Source organism: Castor canadensis, chromosome 8 (assembly GCF_047511655.1).
Source record: "Castor canadensis chromosome 8, mCasCan1.hap1v2, whole genome shotgun sequence".
NCBI lineage: Eukaryota > Metazoa > Chordata > Mammalia > Rodentia > Castoridae > Castor > Castor canadensis.
This window is the reverse complement of record NC_133393.1, coordinates 107,247,158-107,271,593: the sequence shown is the minus strand read 5'-3', so window position 1 is coordinate 107,271,593 and position 24,436 is coordinate 107,247,158. Positions and strand designations below refer to the sequence as shown.

The 24,436-nt window shown below is 36.3% G+C and overlaps 1 protein-coding gene and 1 long non-coding RNA gene across 3 annotated transcripts in view; both read left to right on the top strand.

The window, feature by feature from the left end:
• Positions 1-24,436, top strand: part of Grip1 (glutamate receptor interacting protein 1) — a 644,165-nt gene that overhangs the window by 9,355 nt on the left and 610,374 nt on the right. The window lies entirely within an intron of this gene.
• Positions 1-24,436, top strand: part of LOC141425793 (uncharacterized) — a 188,717-nt gene that overhangs the window by 8,006 nt on the left and 156,275 nt on the right. The window contains exon 1 of the long non-coding RNA XR_012450896.1: positions 1-24,436. This exon is cut by the window's left edge and continues 8,006 nt beyond it. This is a non-coding gene — a long non-coding RNA (uncharacterized lncRNA).

Below are 24,436 nucleotides of genomic sequence, written 5' to 3'. Positions count from 1 at the left end.
TTATAAGGACACTGATCCTATTGGATCAAGACCCCACCCTCAATACTCTAGTTATCTTTAATTATTTTCTTAGAGACCTCATCTCAAAATATAGACACACAGAGGGTTAGGGGATACATTTGAATTTGAGGGGAACATAAATATTCAATTTGTAATGTATAGGAACAGAAGACTATTCAATAGTTTATATAATGTTCCTGTAATTTTCATCTTTCAGTGTCTGAGAACTACTCATTTTGAATTGAAGATAATATATTGGTTTTAAAATATGACCTCCATTTTTTTATTTGACAGTTTTCTCATTGAGTATTTAAGTCCCCTTCATTTGAATCTGGGTAGAATTGTGGTTACTTTAGCAAACAGTATTCTAGAAGATGTTGTATGACTTTTGAGGCTGAGATGCAAAAGTCCATGCAGCTTTCATTAGCTAGAACACTTGTGCTTGGAACCTGGAGCTACCATGTGACTCTATTCCTTCTGACTACCCTGGTGCCACCTAAAACTCTGAGGCCACTGTGCTGCCAGGAATCCTGTTCACATGGAGCGGCTGTGTGTCTGGCCATCTAGTCTTCCCAAATCCAGGCACCAGGAAGGAGAGTAAATAAGCCTCCAGAAAATTTAACTCTCAGTTGTTGAGTGACCCCAGGCTTTGGGTCTTTATGAAGTAGATACAAACCATTCTCACTGTTGTAGCCTGTCTGAACGCCTGACTTACAGAATCCATGAGCATTAAAAAATGGTTCTTTAAAGACAATTAAATTTTGAGGTGGTTTGTTACACAGTGATACTTACCGGAACATGTATTTTTGGGTTCTTTTGTACTGTTTTGGATACTTTATATTTCAATCTTAGTCCATTCACATAGCTTATAATAAAATGCCTTAGACTGAGTAATTTATAAAGAATAGAATTCATTTTTCACAATTCTGGAGACTAGAAAATTCAAGATGAAGGCACCAACAGATTTGGTGTCTGATGTGGGACTATTCTTTGTTTCTGAGATGGCATTTTGTTTCTGTGTCATCATAAGTGGGAAAGTAAAGGGCACAAGGTTACTGCCTTTCATCTACTTTATAAGAGATTTGCTCCATTCATGCAAGCAAATCCCTCATGACTTAATCACCTACCAAAAGGCTCCACCTCTTAATACTATCACATAGGGTTTCAGTTTCTAATGTGAATTTTGGAGGGATTCATATATTCAAACCATAGCATCTCCCTTCCATTCCACTTTCTGGAAGTCTTTGTCTTGAATCAGCAAAATCGTTTGTATCCTCAGTCTTCTCTGTTAACTTCCCTTTCATTTTTTTACTCTAAGTGAAACTTGGCTCTCACTCAAATCTGTTCTCTTTTTTTTTGTGGTACTAGATTTGAACTCAGGGCTTTGCATTTGTTAGGCAGGCACTCCAGCCTACATCTGTCCTTTCAACACAGTCCTGTGTTGTAATATTCTTATAATATTACATCCATCACTATGGATAGCTACTTACTTACATGGCCACACCCCAGTTCTCAAAGTGTGGCCCAGTCAGCTCTAGGGATCTCTTAGATGCCTTCAGAAGGTCTCTGAGGTCAAGTGTTATCTACAACAATATTGAGACAGTTTGTTCTTTGGACTTTTCCTCTGTCTTGAGTGCATACTGTAGTTCTTTAAAGACTATATGACTTGTGTGGCATCTTCATTCTGGTAGCTAAAGGAGTGTGTACTTGTATATTCTTGCATTTCAAATTTTTTTATTTTAACTTTTAATATAGTAAGTATTGGTAGATATAACTCACATAACAAAAACCTTTTGGGAATCCTAAGTAATTTTTAAAAATGTAAAGCAGTCCTGGGACCAAAATGTTTGAGAACTGTTGTCGTATAGCCTGTCATTCCCAATAACTGCCACCTTTTTCTTTCTTTTGTTTTCAAGCATCCTGCTCTCCAATCAACACCCATATTTCTACTTCAGTCTCTGTTATCCTGACTCCCATAGTCTTCTAATCCATCTGAGACCTGAAATGCATTGGCCCTGTGCCCTCTGTACTATCCCATGCCTCTCTCATGTCCCCATTTCCCTTCCTCCCCACTTAAATTCCTTAATATATCATATCATCAGTATCTTCGGTATACCCTTAGTTTCCTCATGTTTCTCTCATTTTGCAGGACTCACCTGAAAAACCTGGTGAAACCCTACTTTAAACCACTCTATCTAGTTTTTGCATGTGCAGTTTAATATGGTTGGAGAAAAACATCTAGCCAAGCTACTGGTTTCACTTTAATTTCATGATTACTAGTCTCAATTGGACTGTTAGTACTGTTGACTTGCCAAGTTGCATTCACTTGATCAATTCATTCATGTCTCTGCTTTCCTGGATGACTGGCATCTTCCATTCCCTCTTCTTTTTGCCAATCTCCAACATCTCCTCTTCCTTTTTTACTCTCACCTAAAGACTTTGCTTCTTATTTCACTTAGAAAATACAAGCATTTAGAAAGGAAGATCTATTTACAACTGTGCCCTGTACCTTGTCTTTATTCATGTCACTATAGTGGAACTGTGTGCTCTTACTGAAGGTCAGTTCTCCACTTGAGTACCACAGACAATTCTCTCCTGTAAAAATCTCCAGCATATTCTTCTCTCCTTCCAGCATCACCAATTTCTCCTTTAACACCAGATTATTCTCAGTGGCATACAAACATGACATTTTACCTACTTCAGAAAATAACTCTCTTGAGCCACATTTTCTTCTAGTTACCGCATCATTTTTCTGCTTCCCTTAATAGTAAAATAACTGGAAAGACAGGTATATATTCACCCTACAATAATTCTTTTTCTCTTTTTAACCTAAGTCTAATTAGGCTGTATGTTCCATTCTGTCTCCTTCTCCAAGGATAACTAATGACTCTCATAATGGTAGACTTAGCAGTCTTGACCAGTCAGCAGCATTTGAGATAATAATTACTCTCCTCATAAAAATACTTTCTTCACTTGCTCTTTAGTCTAGCACATTACTCTGCTTTTCTTCCCTTTTTGGTCTCTTCTCTTTTTCTTTTTTTCCTTCATGTTTCTGATGTCTGAATATTGGAATGCAATAGTATTTGGTCCTTCCTCTTCTTTCTTATTCTCTTCAGTCTTATTAGTGATGACTCTCAAGTTTATATCTCCAATCTAGTCCTTTCCTTGAACTCTAGGCTTCCTAATTCACCCAGCCACTCAGCATCTCCATTTGAGGCGGGTGTCTTACATGGTGCAGCTTAAAATCAAGCTTCTGATTTTCTCCCCCAAGCCAGCTTCTCTCTGGTGTTCCCCATATTTGTAAACAGCAAATCCATCTTTTCAGTTGTTGATGCCAAAGTCCTTGGTATCTTCCTCTGTTTTTCTCACACTCCACATCTAATCCATCATCAAGTGCTGTTGATCCCACCTTAAAAATATAGCTAGAATCTGGTCATTGTTACCCACCTCCACTGTGTCCATCTCAGTTTAAACAACTGTCTGTTATATTTTTCTGCTATTGTGTTTAATTCCTATTTTTTTTTCTGTTTGTCCCCTTGTCCTCTTTTCCAACAATTATCCCTTAGAATGACCACAGTAACCATTTTAAAATACATCAGGTCCACTCAAAACACATTAATGGCTCCCATTTAGTTCAGAGTAACAGTCAAGAATATAAGGTTTTGCATAACCAGGCTCGCTGTTAACCACTGTCTTTATTTATCTCCCTGTAATTGCTCTCTTACTCCACTCCAGCAACAATGGCCTCAAGTTGCTGGGTGTTCTGACTCTGGCTTTGAGAGCATTGCAATTCAAGGCCTTCTCAGGAAAAACAGTTAGTGATACCTCATCTTAATTAATAAAAGTTCGTCATGGATTTGATGAAGTGGCTCATGTCTATAATCATAGCTACTTGGGAGTTGGAGATCTGGTTGATCACTGTTCAAGGCCAGCCCAGGCAAAAGTCCCCAAGACACCATCTCAATCAGTAAAACCTGAATGTGGTGGTGTGTACCTGTCATCCTAGCTGTGCAGGAATCATAAACAGGAGGAACATGTTACAGGGCTCCTCCCACCCCCATAAACATGGGACCTTACTTGAAAAAATACCTAAAGCAAAAAGGATTGAAGCTGTGTTGCAAATGGTGGAGCACCTGCCAGCAAGTGCAAGATCCTGAGTTCAAACCCTATTACCATCACCAAAAGAAAGAAGGAAAAGACCCAACTTGTTTTTGCTTCCTTTCTTTGTATTTCTTTGTCCCTATCCTTCACATTGCCTGTATGACTTGCTCTTTCACCTTCTCTAAGTGTCTGCATAAATGTCACTTTGTTAGCTAGAGCTCCTTTTACTACCTTATTTTAAATATGAGCTCCCCAAAACTCATCCCTTTTCTTTCTTTAATGTATTTCCATAGTATTGTATGACATACTGTTTCTTTTATTCATGCATTTGTATGTTGTATATGCCTATGTTTATTGTTAGTAGAAGTTGAGGGCAGGGAATTTTATTTGTTTTGTTACTACTTATGTTCCTAGAATACAGAAGAGTACAGAGTAGTACTTACTGAGTAGGTGCTCAGTTTACATCTGCCCAGTGAATTAGGGCTGTCAGGTGGTGTTACTAAGAGAGGAGGAGAAAGGATCTGCAGATGATTAAGTGGTTCTATTCACATTTGCGCTTTCCACTTCTTTCAAAATTTCTGTTCATACTTTAAGCACATTGATTCTAGGGAAAGAAGAACCAGGAGCAGTTTTAGTATCATATCATTCTTGTTTTCCGCTTTGGCTTTGGTGAAAAATTGGGGACCTAAGTAAACTTTATTCCAGCATCTCCTCCCCAAAGAGGGAGGTGGCAGGTGAGCATGTTGCTTTCTCATTGGCCATTGACATCCCAAAGACTGGCTGTTGAAAACTACCTTTTAATGTTTAAAGCTACAGATACTTTCTGCCATACTATTTCACTGTTGATAATACAGTTGATACTTGAAGACAGACAAATGATAGAAGGGCGTTTTACAGTGGAAGAGTTTTTCTTCACATTTATTCTGCGATAAAATTTTTTCACCAGTAGTAGTGTTAGTCTTCCTATTTGTGTCCTCACTGCCTACCACGGTGCCAGGCACAGTGCAAATGCTTAATATTTGCTAAGTGAATGTATAAATGAGATGAAATGAGTTGGCATTATGAAAAATAGGATGAGGTGTATCTTCTCCCCTCTTATCTAGAGGCAAAATTATGTAAGTCAGGGGCAGAGTATATTACCATCTGGAGCTATGACATATCAATAAATTACATTATGCAATAGATTTAGGCAAAAAAATTTCTGTTTATATTGTGTATGGGGTTTAAAAATTGTGCCAAAAGCAAGGTGAGTTTTAGAAACAAAACTAAAATTTTTGCATATTTCCATAACTATACTGTTCATTCTTGATTCTTAGAAGAGACCTGAAGGCATTATCTTTCTAATAGCCTCCTTCTGGCCTCCAGATTGGTTTACCAGTGTATAATAACATGCCAGTAAAATGAAGATTAGTATATTTTGCCTTATTTTTACTAGGCCAGTTCATTTTATTCTATTCTCTCTGGAGTGAAATAAAAAATGGCCTTTAATTGAATAATTTATTGTGCCATTTGTTTTTTCCTGAATATCAAATACAGGAAATAAGTATTTCATCAATTTCCTTGCATATTACTGACACCAAAGTATAGCATAGTTATTGGGAAAACCTGTTAGGAAATAAATGTTCATTTTTAAGGCTTTGTTTCATATATACTTATTCTTACTCACACATTTTTTTAATTGTTTTATTATTCATATGTGCATACAATGCTTGGATCATTTCTCCCCCCTGCCCCCACCCCCTCCCTTACCACCCACTCTGTCCCCTCCCTCTTCCGTCCACCCCCTCGATACCCAGCAGAAACTATTTTGCCCTTATTTCTAATTTTGTTGAAGAGAGAGTATAAGCAATAATAGGAAGGAACAAGGGTTTTTTCTAGTTGAGATAAGGATAGCTATACAGGGAGTTGACTCACATTAATTTCCTGTGCATGTGAATCACACATTTTTTTCTTTAGATACAATTGATGGCATGATGGATAATCTCAAATTTTAGCATAACCATAAATCATATTTAGATTAAGGCAATTGGTTTAATGTGATATATATATATATTTAACAGCTAATTTTCCAGACTCTCAGTCCATGTAAGTTGTCATTTCTTGTGTATTAGTGCTTTCATGCCCTTATAAGATCCCCATCCTATTTCTTCTCAATTATCTATCCTATTTCTTTCTAAATTTCCAAGGTATCTGCTTGTTTTCCTCCTCAGTCTCCAACACTGAAATATCAGAATAACAAGCAAGTCTACTACTCCACTATGTTTATTTATTTATTTATTATTATTGGTTTGTTTTGGTCATGGGTGGCACAGCAAGTCTCAGGCATTCTATAGACACTTGTTGATTGATTGATCTAATCTGCTTCCCTCACACACCAGACTATTAGTATTAAGGAAAACTCCCGAATGAATTAAAGACCTCTCATGGACTCTTTATCATGAAACCAGCTAGTCAATTAGATTTAGAATGTATGCAGTGGATGAGGAAAGAATATTCACTGATCAAAATTTTTACTGTCTGTTATGGGAAAACAATCTAGGAAATTTGACTTCAGTGAAGGATGGTGATTTGGGGGTTTTATAATCAGAGTTGGATTTACATACTAACTCATACTAACTGGGTTCTTGGCATTCAAGAAATCTTTGATCCTCTCAATTTCTTCCTTCATATGAGGACTTTAACAGCACATATCTTCAGGATTCTAGTAAAAAATTTAAAATATAGTATCTACAAAAATACCTGTCAGGGCGGGTCTTTGGTAATGAAGAAAATAAGGCAATATTTAGATAAGAGTGTACTAATTGCAAGATCAAATGAAAGGTGTAGTCCAGGCTTCCAGGTTATTGTTGGTGGTGCAGTTACCTGAGGATTGTTTACAAGGTGGGTTCTAGAATGTTTGGAGAACTGAACATATTAGTCATGAGGAGTGAGGGGAGGGGTGCGTGCAGACTTCTCTTGCTAAAATAAATATTCAGTAACATGGTAACCATATGTTTAAAATAATTGAAAAAATAATTAAGAACGTAATACAGAAACTTATCGAAGCTAATTTGAGAGTTAAGGGCCCCAAATTCAGAACTGTGTAAAACTGGATAAAGGAGTTGATATTAAAGCCAAATGCCTCCATTTGCTTTGTTGCTAACGTGGTTCTGAGCTCTTGAATCACAGTTGTCCAGTTCTCTTCCTGTCAGTCCCTTCCTTTGAAGAATAGCTTCGTGCAACATGAGGCTTGAAATATTTATTAAATCAAGACTATAGAAATACCAACTAAACTATTATCTTTCAGTGTAGGGAACCTACAGAGATGCAATGATTTGGATTTTGTTTTAACACTTCAATGAATAGTTTACAGATAAAAAACAAAATAGTAAAATCACACTGTGATCTGAGGTTGTGGCAATCCTTACCTGGGACCTGAGGGGATTCCTTTTGCCAGATCAGATCCTTGTATAGCTTCATTTAGCTCAGTCTCTCAGCATAAAGCAACTAGGGACCCTGGCCCAGGAGAATGGCATTTATTATTGAGATCAGTACCGATGACCCCATCCTCTTGACACTGTCTCAATCACAGTGGTATTAAGAAATCTGCTGCTAGTCTATTTGAATGCTTCCTGTCACTAAAATCAATCAGAATCATGGTGCTAGTTAATTCAAGTCTTCACACATAACTTCTTTTATTTTTTTATCATAGTGGACAGACCTTCAAGTGGAAATTAAAAAAAAAAAACCAAAAACCTTTGCAGAGTGCATTGGCCATGCCCCTGGTAAATGAATATTGAACAAGTTAGACTATCCAGGAAGCAAGTGACTAGCATCTGTGGGAGGCTGTGTTGTAGTCCAGCCCAGCCCTTGGTGGTTGTGATTGAAAATTGCTACCAAGTTCATCCATTCCATCTTCAGGCTGTGTCTGAGTTCTTGCTTGTTATTCCCAGTGCCTGATGCCTGGTCCATGATTTCCCAATACCATTTACTTCTTGCTTATGCCACCCTATAGCCTAAGTCCTGCCAAATCCTTGAATGCCTCTGGCCCGGTCTGTGTCTCTTCCTGTCATTTAAATTTTTCTTTGTCTCAAGTGCATACCTTATTCAGTATCTGCCTGGATTCCAGAACACTAATTTTAGCTTTTTGCTAGGCTCTGACACTTGCTTTTTTTTTTTAATTATTGCTTTTTAAATATTATATTATTATTGTACTGGGAATGCATTGTTACATTTACAAAAGTTCCTATAATATATCATAGTTGAATTCACTCCCTTATTCATTCTCCTTATCCCCTCTCTCCCCATTCCTGGAGGACCTGATACTTTCTTAGTACCTGCCTGTCTGTCTGAGTACCCCAGCCAAACTCTGATCTTAACTTCTTCTTTGTCTCTTGTGAAAACTGGAAACTTCAGAATTTCTTAGAGTGCTTGTGCAAAAGTTCAGTTTGCTCTGGCATGTAGGTGAGTTGTGGAGAAGTCTAAAGCAGTGTGTAGTGGTTTCCAAATCTATTTGAATTCCTTTGCAGTTGGAGCATCTTGTAGGATAATGTAGTTCAGAATACACTTGAGAAACGCTGCCAAACCGTAGTGATAATTGGTGCTTGAAAAAATGTTAAGAGCAGGTGTTATCCTTTCAACAGAAAAACAGCAGCATGGTAGAATGTTTGACTTTGAACTTCCTTGATGTTTTTCTCTTTGCTTCTGTAGTATCACTCTAATTAAAATCTTTCTTCTCAACTCTGATGTTTAGTTACTGAGTGTACCCTTCCTGAAAGTTCTTTTCTCTCTGACTGAGCAAATTCAGCATTTATTGAGAATCTACTACAGGTCATATGTTTTGCTACTTGCCAGAAATACAAATATAAACCTGGCAGTTTCTGCCATTGGAAAACAAGTTATTCTGATTGAGCAAATTCAGCATTTATTGAGAATCTACTACAGGTCATATGTTGTGCTACTTGCCAGAAATACAAATATAAACATGCTAGTTTCTGCCATTGAAAAACAAGTTATACTGTAAAATGAACATTTTATAAAGCTAACTCTACATCAAGCCAATTATTTTGTTTTTCTTCCATTTCAGGCCTCAAACTTCTTCGAGTTTTATTCCATTTCCACTCTAAATAATAAAGAATCCCTAAGGATAGAGAAGGAATGTCTGAACATGTTAAAATAAGAAGATACGATGAGTTGAATGAAAATTTAATAATTCTATATGTCACAACTTACCATAAACAAAATTAAAAGGCAAATAGTAAACCAGAAAGAGTATTTGTGACCTAACAATATTGTTCTTACTAAAATGAGTACATATGGCTATAACAAATCATTGTACAAATGAATGAATGAATGAATGGATTAAAAGCAGTAAGGAAAAAAAAAATCACTCCAGTAGAAAAATGTAAAAAAGTTGTGGACATGTGACATAGGACAAGTCACAAGAAAATAAAGAAAAAAAAAAGTATAACTCCAACTACCTACAAAAGCAAATAAATGCAAAAAGTCATTGAAATAACCTTTTCACCTATTCATCAATTTGATTCTTATATAGCTCCTGTTATCATTACACTGTTAATAGCTTAGAGTTTATATTATTTCATTAAATTTAAACAAAATTCATCTGAAATAGCTATTGCTGTCTTCATGTTACCAACAAGCACAGGGCTTGAAGAAGATGTTGGAGTCAAACAGGTGTGAACAGGCAAGATTTGAATTCGTATTTGCCTGGCTCCAAGTCCTTGCTGGTACCTACCATGGCCTTCTTTTAGTATTAAAAGTGACACAAAGTCTTTGATGATATAGCAAGTCATTTATGAAGTAGAGTTGAATAAAAAATTACAAAACAGTATGAACATATGATTCTATATATACTCTCTTAAACTTGGTATATGCATAGAGCAAAATTTAAAAAGCAAAAGCTGTGTATAACAGTGTGAACAGTACATACCCATGACTTCTCAGAATTTGGCTTTTATTTTCTTTTTGTATATCTGTACTTTCTTATCTTTTCCTTTTTGGTGCTAGAGATTAGATTTAGGGCCTTGTGTCTGCTAAGCTTGTGTTCTATCACTGAATCATACTCATAGTCTTTGTTTATCTACACTGTAACTTTTTCACATTATGTATGTGTGTGTGTGTGTGTTACATAGTGTTATAAATAACATTTAAAAATTATTATATCAAATGTATTGTGTATGAACATGACGAAACATATTGAAATTTATAGGAAAGCACCTGCAGAGAACAGAAGAGTATGCACTTAGGTGTAAGGAATACAGAGTGAATGAGTAAATTCATAAATGATATGGCCAGATAACTCAGAAAACAGGAAATATAAATGTCTAATGGGAGCAGTAGCCAGTATTGGTAATTAAAGCCTTACAAGTAAAGCCATTATGAGATAACTGTCTGTCACCTTTTTTTTTTTTTTTAAAGGAGGCTTCTCAGTCTTCCAGGGTACTCCAGAACAGGTACTTCAAAGGTACTGCTTTGGAGAGAGAACTTGGGTGGTAGATGTCAGGAGTTTTAGAATTGGTCATCAAAACTTAGCACCGTAATTTGACTTGTGGAACTTGATCCCACATAAATAATTCTAAGTACTGAAAAAACTGTCCACAAAGATATCTGATACTGCCTATAATTGCGAAAAGTTGAAAGCAACCTAAATGTGCACAGCTACTCTAATGGTAGAACAGATGATAGCATAAATTGCCTCTTGACAAATCAGCCAATGAGTGCCTGTATTGGATGAGCATTGCTTTGGGTGTCAAGGAGACAGCAGTGAAGAAAAGAGACAAGTTTTCTTCCCAAAGTGAGTTTTAAAAGGGGGATTTGCTTTAAAAAAAAAAAGAGCATTTTCCATGTTACACACAATAAAATAAAAATAGAATATTTTAAAATATAGGATATGAAATTCTACATACATTGACTTCAGTGGTGTTAAAAATAGAAAAAAGCTTGAAAAGGAGTACACAAAAATATTGTTATCTTGCAGTTGAATGGAATGAATTTTTAAGAGATATTTTTGCTATGTCCCAAAATTTAATAAAAATGTGCTTTTTTTAATTTAGAAAAATGAACATAAAGCTTCATTGCCATTCTTATTAAATGTTTACAGCATTTTCTTTGTATAGGAAAATAGGAACTTATGTCCAAGCAATGATGAGAATTTAATAGAACTAATCTACAGTCCCGGAATTTGTGATTTTTACAGAGCTCCTAAAACATCTTTGGTTTTACTGATATGTTTAAAACCAAAGTCTTTAAGATGCTGCTTTCATTAAAACGCTTCTGTAGTAAATGGTAATTGTGTATCGAACAGATAAAAACTTACATTCCACAGATCAAAAAGTCCAACCCAATGTCAGTTTGATTAGGTAAATGCAGATTTAACAGCCAGTAATTCTTTAGTCTTCTTATTTTACATGCCATAAAGGCAGCAATAATATAATTAAAATCCTGAAAATGGCTATTTAGGATAATGGTTTTTTTTCTTTTTCTTCTTTTAAGTGAGATGAGGGAATTTAAATTTCTACTCAAGCACTATTTCCTACAGTAAAGAATCCCACTTCTGTGATTCTAAGTAAACTTTAATTATGTTCCATACTTATGTGTAAATTTATTTTGTGTAATTGAATTGTGTTTTGAAATGTTTAGATAGAATCCTTTAAGTTTATGAATTGTTTTAATATTTTAGGCTTGAAAATTGGTTTGAATTAAAAATAGAGATTTTAAATTTAACTTAAAATCATAAAAGACTTTTGTAACAGCTTAAAATGTTGAAGACAGGTCAGAAAATTCTGTGTTTTGATTGTATCAGGAGTTAGGATGTACTACATAAATGTACTATAACATTTAAAATTCAGAGTTCAAAATTATTACAATTAGCATGAAATGTCAGAGCCACTATTAAAGTCAAAAGCCCAACAATGGACTTTGAAGCAGTGTCAAAAATCTCCATGAATTAGATACTGTCAGAACTGCTTTTCTCAGAAGGGATCCTTGGATTTTCCAAAGACAAAACCCAAAGAGAAGGGGAAAGCTGGGAAGACAGTGCCCTGACTTCCACAGCTGCTGTTCTTTCTACAGGATCACACATATTTCTGCCCCTCCTGGAGGGACAAGGGTGAAGAGCTTCTGGCTGTGACTTTGACACTGAATCTAGCTGGGAAATAGAGCTCACCAGAAGAGGGTTTAGGTTCTTTCTTTTCTGTTTTATCAGAAAGTAAAGTGTCAGCTGCCCAAACTCGTCATGCCTTCTTTGCAAGTTGCTTTCTTATTTGCAGTACTTAGCGAAGACAGTCTCGTTGCTGGGGTGTGCTTTGACATCAGAATGAGTATCCCAGAACCAGGAGGTTTATAGTATGAGTTTCAGGTTCATATTTCCCTTTTGTAGAGTCCCCTCCAAGGCCCAGCCACTGCAAGTGCAGTACCCCGCTGTAATTATTGACTGTTTGATCCCTGTTAGGGCAGACATCTAGGTGCTGACAGCCCTGGAGGTGTTAGCAGCATTTAAATTGTGCTATGACTATGGACAAAGCACTTGGCCAGTGTAGGTTTTACCATGTGCCAGCCCAGCCACCCACAGGGTCCTATACTGACTGTCCCACTGCTACTACCAGCATTTTTTTGCCCAGGTATTTATTTATTTATTTTGGAGAGAGAGAGGGCTCTACCACATGAGCCATGCCTTCAGTTCTGTTTGCTTTAGGTAATGTTTTAGATTGGGTCTCATGTTTTTGCCCATGGCCAACTACAGACTAGTGATGCCTCCTGCCTAGCTGGGATTATAGGCATGTACAACCATATCTGGATTTTTGTTGAATTGGAGCCTTTTTATTTGGGCTGGCCTCAAACTATAATCCTCCTAATATCTACTTCCTGAGTGGGTAGGATTACAGGTAGGGGTCACCATGCCCAGCCAGGTTTTCCTTTAATGGAGCTATGCTGTGAGTTGAAACTTGAGACTCATTTCTTACTATGCTCAGAATTCCAGTAAGGAAGGATCGTTGTCTTAATCTGGTATTTACTCCAGTGTATGTGTGTCTTTCCCAAACTCAGTGTTCAAGCACCCCCCCTTTTCCCCTCATGGCCTTTATTATGGCTCTACATGAGTGATGCATTCTGTAACAGACAGGCTGTGGCATGGAAGAACAACATGGCAGAAAGACACTTTACTCAGGAATGCTACATTTCCTTTTAGTGGATTTGATATGCAAGCAATAGGACAATCAGGATTTTCTGCCTCTTAACATTCAGCAAAAAGCCACAAGGATCTCTTTCTTTTTCTCTCTACCTTCCTTCACTACCTCATCCCTATCCCTACCTCTCTTCCTTGAAACATAATCAACAGCATTTTGCTTGATAATAAATTTAAAGAAAAAAAGATAAGAGAATATAATGACCCACTCTTCCTAGTATATTTATCATATCTTGGTTTTTTTTTTTTCCTTCCCCCTAAACAACATGATGTAAATTCCATCTGCACTGTGCTGCTGTTTCATTTTCTGAAGTGTCACTAAGGCAGGGTTGGGAGCACTGGCTCTGGAGATGGCCTGCTTCATTCAAACCCTGGTTCTGCCATTTATTAACTATGTGACCTTACAAAAGCCTTTGAATGCCTTTGATCAGTTTGCTAATGTTTAAAATGGAGATAATTATCATGCCGTTTTCATTCAGCTATTGTAAGGATTAAACTAACTAACATGTAAAACTCTAAGTGCATAGTTATGTATCAATATGAATTGCTATGTTGCTGGCCAACTCAGTCTCCCCTTCTGGATTAATGCATTGCAAAAGGCATCAAACAATGTACCTAGGGAATGGATTCTCTGGTATGATTCTTGAAGGTCCCTCCACTTAATGTAGAGTAGTATATTGTATGACTCTGAATTAGAATCTGTTTAAATTCTAAAACAGAAACCTTATGACAGTCACTAGAGGGGAATTAAAAGTAGCTGGTGTCAGTTTGAGCCCAGCAGAATGAGATAAAGAGCAATTGTAATACATAATATACCCTGGGAATCAACAGGAATTTTATAGTAATTATGATTATGACAATGGTTGTACTAGATTTTCACAGCAGCTTTTTATTTCAAAGATTTTCAAGGGGAATGTACAGCCACTTAGAAAAATCTGTAAGGAAATTATTTTTATCACTTTTATTTTCTATAAAAGGTGAAATTGAGCAAAAAAAAAATGATTGAGTAGCTTCCCTAGGGAATAATACCAGATCAATAAGTGGCAAATCCAAGCAGCTTAATTTCCAGTTTGCTACTTTGTATCTACAAATCCTAGTTCTCTCAAGATGGGAACAATTTGCATATGAAATTCAGGGGAAAGTTCTTTGGATTAAATCCCTTAGGTGCAGGAAGCCTGCTTTCCTTCTGAAAAGACGTTTAGCTGTAGTAATGCCCTGGCCCCTCCACCCCCACCCTTTTAGGAATAAACTGATGGAAATTGCTCTTGGGAGAAATTGGAAATATTGTCAGCTTTTCTCTAAGCACTAGTGTGTTTTCCTAGTTCTTTTAGAGTTGAATACTCAGAATTAATAGGCAAATCTCTTAAAATTAAAACTCACTGCTCTATTATAAAAGGTCTCTCAGGGTCAGCCTTGCCTGTGGGTGGAGTGAGCCCTAAATGAGTTATTTCAATTCAGTGACTGAGAAATGCCTTTGAATTTACTCCAAACGGCTTCTTTATCTGTTTGAAATTCTACATTAGAGATTCTCCTTTTTTTTTTTTTTTAAATAAACTTCAGGTTGCAAATCTCCTGTACAAATAGAAGTATCTCAAGCATAACTCAGCTGTAACACATTTAGTAGCATGTTGCTAATGTGCAGTAAAGTGCATTTATAAAACATTTTGTGGATTATGGGTTTTGTTTGGCCTTGAATGCTCCTGATAAAGAAGATTCTTAGTTGTTGGGAGAAGGCAATGTTCCGGCAGCGAGAGTGGGCATTCTGCAGGGAAAGCTAGGTGACTGGAAGTCACATATCACCCGCTTGCTTCTTTTTCCCTAAGCTTGCTTTCTTCTTTGAGTAAATGGGGGGGAAATCTGACTTTGTGCCTTAAGACTTTTAGTTATATTGCTAACTAATATGTTTTGCTTTTAAGAGCTTGGGATCACTCTTTCTTATTCTTCAAGAAGAAAAAAGATATTTGGGAGCTAAACGGTTTTAGTGAAACTGGAAGAATTTTCAGATTCTTTCTGAGTCCTCATGGGAAAATTTAAGACTTTTTTTAGAATTTAGTCTTCCTCCTATCAGTAGAATCCAGAAGAGAATTCCATATAATAAAGATGAAAATTAACTTATGGTTCCTAAGAAGATGAGAACCTAAGGAAAAGTATGTACGATGATGTAAATTTCCACAGTGGCTATGGAAATGCAAGAGTTCCCTAGAGGTGGTTGCTCTCAGCTGTACTCACCAGCAACTGTGGAGTCCGCCTTGGCCTCTGCCAATGAACATCACACACCTGCCAGTCCTTAGCTCCCCACACTAGCCAGGCCATTTAAAACCAGGAGAGCAGGCAGATGGCGCCGCCCTGGGATTCTTTGTCATTCCAAATTGTGCTGTCATGTGGACAAGTCTATTTGTCCCACATGAGATTCTTCTCTGCCTACTTCCTTGCGACTTGAATGAGAGACATATTCAGATCCTGTTCACATTTTTGGATACTAGCCCTCTCCTCCTGACTCGTACTTAGAGGCTAGCTCTTGTTCTTTACTCTGTGCTAGCTCCCATGGCTCTGGCTGCACTCTTGCCTTCACAAATCAGTCATGATACACCCCATCCTCATCAGAGTTGTCCCTTTGGTCTTCGCCCCTGACCTTATTACTAAATTTTCCTCAGTCCTGGCCTTCTGCTACTTGAAACCTGGGCTTGTCACAGAGCTATGTTTCTGATGATTAAAGAAGTAAATATTTTTAAAGCCAAATCTCAGGTTAGAGACTGAAATTTTAGGACATCTAAGTTTTAAGACATGAACAAGTAAAGAAATAAAATGCCTGGCAAAGAAGTAAAGATATTTATAACCTATAAGCAGAAATAGAATAAAAGTACTGTGTTTTGAGATCTCCTTGACCTTCTGCTAAAAAAGAAAATAGGAAAAGAGATTGTGGAAAATTTCGTACTTCAAAGACATGAAGCTACTTTATTTTATTACCTTATACAGAAAAAAGGGTTTCACTTTAGAATGACTTCATGGGCAAAACCTGTTCTGATAGGCATACACTTAAAAACCAGTAGCCAATCAGTGAATAATTCTGTGGTTAACATTACCTTAGGGTTTGCTAGACAGTTGTAGGCATTGTATATACCTTCGAGGAGCTTGCAGTCTTAACAGAAATATCATATTAAAACATATAAAATAATTAATTTGCTAATTGCAGGGTTTTTTTTCCCCTGTGGCTGTCCTTAAATTTCTTTTCTAAAAATAAAAAAAGACAAAGATTAAAATTGTCAAGTTTGTTCACAATAGCCCTAAATGGGTTCAGAGTGATATTCTGATACAAAGATATGCTAGTATGTCAGGTGAACTACTTTGGGGGCATTTACTTAATGTCTTGTTTTGTTGAGGATAACCACTTTTTTGATTGAAGAAGGATGAAGAAATGATATTTTTCTTCCTTACTCTTTTGTAGTTGAAACCAAAGGAATCAAAGTAATTTAATAATGATGATTAAAATTAATAATAAAAGTGATTGTATTACTGGTCTCCAAAGTAACAGAACTAATAGAGTGTGTAGATACACACATATACGAGAAAGAGAAAGAGAAAGAAAGAGAGAGAAAGAGAAAGAAAAAGAGAGAGAGAGAGAAAGAGATTGAGATTGATTTTAAGGAACTGGACTACAGGGTGCAGCCAGTTGGGTTGGGGAGTCTACAGTCTAATGGGAAAGGCCAGCAGGCTGGATTCTCAAGGAAGAATTGTAGTTTGAGTCCAAAGGCAGGATGCTGGCAGAATTTCCTTGATTGAGGGAGGTTACTCTTTGTTCTGTTAAAACATTCTACTGTTTAGATGAAATCCATCTGCATCATGAGTGATAATCTGCTTTTCTCAAAGTTTATCAGTCTCAGCCAAAAAACTCATAGAAATAGCCACAAAAATGCTTAACTGGATTTGTGAGCAGTTTGGCCCAGCTAAATTAACAATAATAACAATTATGGCAACCAACCTTTATTGAGCATATTCTAGAATACCAGGTACTGTGCTAAGTTCCTTCTGAACATTATTTCATTCAACTTTTAAAATTATGTCTGTATGTGTTAAGGGGAGGATGCTAGTTGGAGGGGGGAGTAAGTGAAGAGGGTAGAAGAGGGTGAATATGGAATATGGTTGATGTATTTTCTACACATGTATGAATATGGAACACTGAAACCTTTCAAAGTCATTTTAAGAAGGGGTAAAGGGAAAAGGGAGAATAATGGAGGGGATGAACCACACAGGGGTACATTGGGTGCATATATGGAAATGTTACAACAAAACTCCCTGTACAACTATTATATACTAATAAAAACATTAAAAATTAAAATAATGGAAAATTTTTAAATATTATGTCTTTGAGTTGGGTGTCTCCATTCCACACTCCAGGAAACTTTAGGGATGAGGTGATTCAGTTACCTGCTCGAGGTCACACAGGTAGTGTTAGAGCTAGAATTCATATTTCTTACCTCTCCATTTATATGTTAATATGACAGATTGTTGACAACTGTTGGGAGTCCTTTGGACATAAAAGTTGAGTTCAAAACAATTGTCTTTGAGTGCAAATTAATTTTTTTTCACTGAAATTGTGATGTACTGTCATGAAAGTGAGTCAACAGGGATTTGTGTGGGAATGATTTTAGAGCAAGACTCGGAAGATCCTTTTAAATGTTATTGGCAGACAAAGCTGCACAAGTTTAAAAAGATGTATTATGTGTCTGAGGTTGAGACCCTTTCTCTAGATATGTCAAGTCAAGGATTATTTCAACTTGTTGGAGCAGGGACTGCCCACATGCTGCTGAAACTTACTCATTACACCATAGGGGAAAGGGCCTGTGAAGGACAGAACTTATATTCACTTTAGCTACCCTTCAATGATCTAAACTCAGGTAATAACCAGAGAGCATGAGCAAAAGGAACATAGATGCCATAGTACTCATGTATTGTAACCTAGCTTGTGTGCTTGTACCCCAAACCCTGGTTTCCAAGATGGGAGCAGTGTGAGGAGGCTGTCAGTTAAAAAACAGGCACACAACCTGGGAGTAGTGAAAAATAGTAGCTGGTTGACTAACTTGGGTGGGGGAAATGTGTTAAGGAAAACAAGCACAAACCTAAAATGAACCCCAATAGAGTCTATTTCGTGTAAGTTACAACATTTTATCACACTAAAGACCATTAGACACAATCTAGTAATGATCATGCATAATGAGATTTTGAGCACTCTAGTTAAGAAGGTCTAGAACTATGTAGTGCATTCTAGAAGAAGCCCTTGGAAAATCAGTAAGATTTGTTTTAGTGTTTGAAGGCTAAGCCTTTATTTATCTACAGAGAGGCTTCTCCATAAAATTTCAGGTTTCTGGAGTTCTAAATAGGTGTCCTCATGAAACAGTAATTATTATCACAATACCCTTTTAAATTCTCCTGTTGGTACAGACCAATTGTTGCAGGGCTGTCTTGGAAATGGAGCTCTTGGCCTCAATTGACTTTTGACTAGCACCCACACTGGCTGTAATTTAAATAGAGTTAGAGATCCTGGTGGTGCAGAATTCATTTCCAGTGTTAGAACTGAAATTCTTACTGACTGTGCAGCTAACCTGACTGCCTTTACTCTGCTGGAAACAAATTCACTTTTATTTTATATACTTTTAATGGAAGTCACTATTTAGAGCTCATTTTTTAATGGCCATTTCTGGTAGCATGTGGCAGGTTAAGAAACAAACACCAAAAACCAGAGCCACCTTTTATCTAAATTGGTTTCTCAGCTGGCTGAAAATAAGCATGATACTTGGGGAACTTCCCAAACTTTCAAAGATATATTCTACCTGACCGTGCCCCCCCCCAGATAAATCTTATATGAACTCCTGGTTTTCAGTATGTTTACTTATTACTTTATGTTTTCAGGACCTCTGTTTTTTCATTTTAAAATTGGGAAATAAGTGTTAAGTGTGTGTGTACAGTTTGTGACTATTTTTTTCATAACATATTTGTAGGGATTTCATATTACTGTGGTGCATATGAAAGCCTTGCTTAGTATTTCAGGTTATGTGTGTTGTATTATTGATCTGCAGTGAGTACAGAGTTATGCCATATTAAAATATTTATTGATAATATTTTTAAAAGTAATACTGGATCATCTAAGATAAAATGTGGATTTGTGGCAATTGAGCTAATTCCAAGGGGAATTGCCCTTGTGGTTTGTACAGAATCAGCTTTTATTAAGGTTGTCTGAGTGATGACATTTCTGGGATTTCTTTTTCCTCCTTCCCTTTCACAATCATATTTTGAGGTCAGATGCTCAATTGAGAAAACACATTGAATAAGTTAATACTAACATGTACATCATTGTTTTTCGTGACAGACTTTGTGGAGCCCTGATTAACATTATGCCAAAAAAAGTCCTGCTGATTTGCTAGGTTTCAAAACTACCGTGGGAGTTAATCTGATGATGTTTAATGTACATCCTGTAACTCTAGAGAGAGGGTGTTTAATAGTTAAAGACCCTTATTCCAAGCCACAGACTCAATTGGAATTAAGTTTAAAAGAGAGATTCATTATAAGAATTCAGAGCTATCCATGGAATATAAACGAGGGAATGGAATGGGTGACAAGAATGGACTGGAGAACCTTCAGGATTCTCTGTATGTCCTTGTTTTTATTTCCTTCAGTATCAATTTCTTCCTTTTCCCCCATTACAGCCTCTTCATTTTCAAGCCCCCCTTTTCAAGCTTCTCATTGAAAGTCCTTCTGCTTTCAATAACAATTTAAAAACTGAAGTTATTGGTTAGTCCTTTGTGAGCTGGGCTCAGGATTTGATAGGCAGGCCACAGTTACAGATATAAGAGGGCCATTGTGGATTGTATTGATGAGTTTAAATTTGTCGCCAACTTAAGCATTTACAGTTGATGAATAGCTTTTAGCAATTTTAATATATTTAAGATAGTACAAAGTTTAAAGTAGTTTTAGTGCTACTAAAAGCCCCTCTGTTAAAAGGTTATTTAAAAAAACACTTGTGTTAACTTGTAGATGACCTCATATTTAGCAATGTAGATCAACTAGGCTGCAGTGAAGGCTGATGCCCTACTAGTAGACTAAAATATGATATGAAATAAAGTTGGTGACCTTAACGTTTACTTGAGAACAAAGGTTGAATAACCTTTCCTAGCTATAACTCATAATAAGCACAATCATACTTTTAATGGCTTAGGATCTAGAGTTTCTCTTTTATGTGTAAAGAAATTATACATATACATATATATATATATAATACAAAGTTTAACTGTTTTTGCTGATACTATGCCTCATTTCATTGTACCTGTTTTTGCTTTATTGTGATGATCATAACTCCTTTTGTTCAGAATGCTATAAAGTTCTATTTATTTAGGATCCAAGAGCTTAAATAATTGTATTTTCTTTCTACAGTATTGTATGTAGAGAATGAATGTTCAAAATAATGCTGTCTAGGTGTGGCAAGGACTAGCTTCTGAGTCTCCAGAGGAAGATTACATGGTGTTGGTGTAACTTCATCATTAGAGCTTATTATTCATAGAACATCAGTATCATGTGTGAGAGTGAGCTTATAGTCCCCAGATCATACTGGTTACACACTTTTCAAAGATTATGCAGGGTTTTCATGCTTCCAGAAACAGACTGAATGTTTTCTTAGTGTATTTATATTTTTGGATTAATATTTTTATGGATTGGAAGAAGAATAGGAGCAGGGAGTGTAGTAGAGAGATAGTTTAGAAACTTTGTTGAGAAGTCAAGTTCTGGGAACTGGAAGTGATAAGTAAAAACCTGGATTAGCAAGTTTAGTAAATTGGGGTTGCAAGAAGAGGATGGGTTTTAGAGGCTAAAAGTGGATGAAAGAGATTTAATTATGATGCCACAAGCAGAACTGTTGTGAAGGCAAAAAAGTGTTGACATCTATATTCTTTACTATTATGATTATACTTGTTTAGTAGAACATAAGGTGGTAGGAAATAGCACTAATCTATTTTCAGAATGGTTACTTTCATAGAGTAAACAGCATGATGAAATGCAAAGTAGACTGCTAAGGTTACATTTTGAGTCCAGGCTACTTAATTATAAGTCCTTGGATCAGTCACTTAGCTAACCCAAACCTCTGGTTCCAGTGGTGAAATGATGGTAATGAATTTGATGTCATCCAGCTATAAATACTCAATGACTTTCATGAAAATTTCAGATGGAGAGAAGTCATATTTACATTAACTGTCTTCAGTATATATTGCACTTCATATATTTCTATGCATTTATTTATTCAGCAAATACTTTTTGAGAACCTATTAATGTGGGAGAACTGATGTTGAAGATATGGCATTTTATCTACTCCTTTAAAACTACTCCTTTAAAACTTTAAAAATGGTCTATTGAGAAGGGATGCACCACACGTACAAGTTTAAATTCATTATATATATATATATATATATATATATATATATAATAAATGAAGATATATCATAAAATGAAGATGAGGTGAGGTATCAATAATGAAGGAGGAGCTATTTTTGATGGTGTGGCTAAGGAAGTTAGTTTCCAATTTCCAAGTAGAATCCAACTTATTCAGTCTTTTTTTGTGTTTATGATATTTTTGATGCCCCATTACCAGCCTCACATCATTGCTAACCTCTCCACTCTGTGGGACGGCATTTTCCAATAAGCACAGCACAAGTACTTATTTAAATGCCTAATCATTGGCAGAAATGCAGCTGTGTTCATCATTGTCAATTCTGATTCGTATGATGTTCCCATCCAAACATACCTCAGGGTACATTTGCACATCTAATTACAACATTAAAACTAATAATAGCCTGATAAAGTACTACTCAGACAAATGTCTAAGCAAACAGCTGGCTGTTTCATTGTGTCCTGAAGGACAGGCAGTTTGAGACTTTGTTCCCTAACTCCAGGGCCTGAATTTCAAGCTTCAAACCTTCCCCCAAGAACATCCCACTGAGAAGAGGCATAGACAGGAAATGTCTAATTCAAACATTTCCTTAAATGAAAGAGCTTCTGTAAAGCCAGAGCTGTAGGGAATGACAGGGAGGGAAAGCTTGTGTGTGTGTGTTTCTGCCCGCAGGAAGACCAAATTCAAATTAGACCAAAATACAACAGAGTATTGGTACAGGTGTTATTAAAACACCAACCTTCCTATAGCACACAGAAAATTAATATATAAAAATTCCAAAGATACAAGGCTGAGGAATAGCTTAATAATATTTTTCAGAAATTTGGAGGAGTCATGTTCTTATTAAATGGAAAACAGTGGCAGTCTCTATTTGCTGGAGTGCTTCTAAAGTGTTTTTTATTGAGACAGAGGAAATTTGGTAAAATTAGTTTTTCCTCCTGGCACAATAAGCCTTTCAATCATCCATAGCAGTAAAAGAGTACTATTTAGGGAATAAACATCAGTCCTTCTTCCCATGCAAAGTTTCACTGGGCAAAGCAAGCTGTGACTCTGAGTTAGGCAGTAGGGAATTCTTCTCTCAGGAATGACATGTGTCCTCTAGGGGATTCCATTTGGCCAGGGGATTGAAGCTGATAATTATGATCTTTGTGATTTCTTGAAACACTGAAAAAATGTAGACCTATAGAAAGCCTCTTCAATTATAAGGGTTGTCTCTTATTGAAATATATTGTTGAGAAAGATCTTAATAATCTTTTCTTTAAAAGATTCTTTTACATTTTCACCAGCCTTGACAGATTACTATAATTCTCCTAAGGTGTAAGTATGGATTAAAATAAACCTTGGACTTGCCTCTTACCTTCTTCTGATTCTGTTATGTACCACCCTGGGCCTGATATTCATGTTGATATAAATATATATCTATATTGATATTTTATATATATTTACATATATAAATTCATTTATGGTAGCTATCATATATATATATATATGTAATTATTTCTGTTGTAGATATGAGACAAAAGCCTTTCAATAGTAGAAGATACTCAGTAGAACTACTCAGTAGAAAATGCTTATATGGGATGGGTGGAGAAGAGGGCTTGCAACCAAGACTCAAGAGGTCTTGGATTTTGGCTTAGTCCATCAATGGGCTCTGAAATCTTAGGACTATTTTCTTTCTGTTTTTTGTGGCAGTACTGGGGTTTGATCTCAGGACCTCATGCTTGCTAGATAGGCTCTTTACCACTTGAGCCACTCTGCCACCCCTTTTTCATGTTGGGTATTTTCAAAATAGGTTCTTATGAACTATTTTGCCCAGGCTGGCTTCAAACTGTGATACTCCTGATCTCTGCCTCCTAAGGAATAATAGGTCTGAGCTACCGGCACTTAGTGAGGACAATGTCTAATACTGTCTGGACTCTACAGTTTCTTTATTTATGGAGTGAAGAAGTTGAAAGGAGAAAATTTGTACTATGTTTCTCTCCTACTTCTGTAACACATGACCCCAGGGACACTTGAATAAGGTCAATATTTAATGAAAATGGCATTGCTTTTCTGCACATTGTGAAAGCTTCTTATGTAGGAATTATATTGTTCCTGGGGTGGGAATTTTGAGTGTGGACAACAAGTAAATACTGACATCTCTGTATGAGCTAAGACCCAATGAGCTAGGATAGTAAAAGGCTCTTATCCTTTTTGAATTTCTTTATTTTTTTCACATCTGCTTTCCTATCCCAGATCTCCTATCATCTATCTCCTTTGAAGTTTTCTGTGTTTGTCTAATACTGAACTTCATTATATTTGATTATAGCTATGAATAATTAGGGGATAAGAAAAGAGATGGTTTCTTTATTCTTGAAAAATGAGTTTCCAGCCTAGGGAAAACTATCTAGATCTGAACTTTCTAAGCCAGTAGCCGGTAGCCACCTGTGGCTAAGAAATTGAAATGCAACTCATTCTGTACTGAAAATACACACTGATTTCAAAGACTAGTAAGAATAAAAGAATATAATTTATTTAATTAGTAGTTTTTATATTGATAATATGTTGAGATTATAATATTTTGGATATGTTGGGGCAAATAAAATTACTAAAATAATTTAATCTTTTTATTCTTATCTTTTATGTTTTGAGACAGGATCTTGTTATGTTGCCTAGGCTGGTCTTGAGTTCCTGGGCTCAGCTTCCCATGTAGCTGAGATTACAAGTGCATTCCACCATACCTG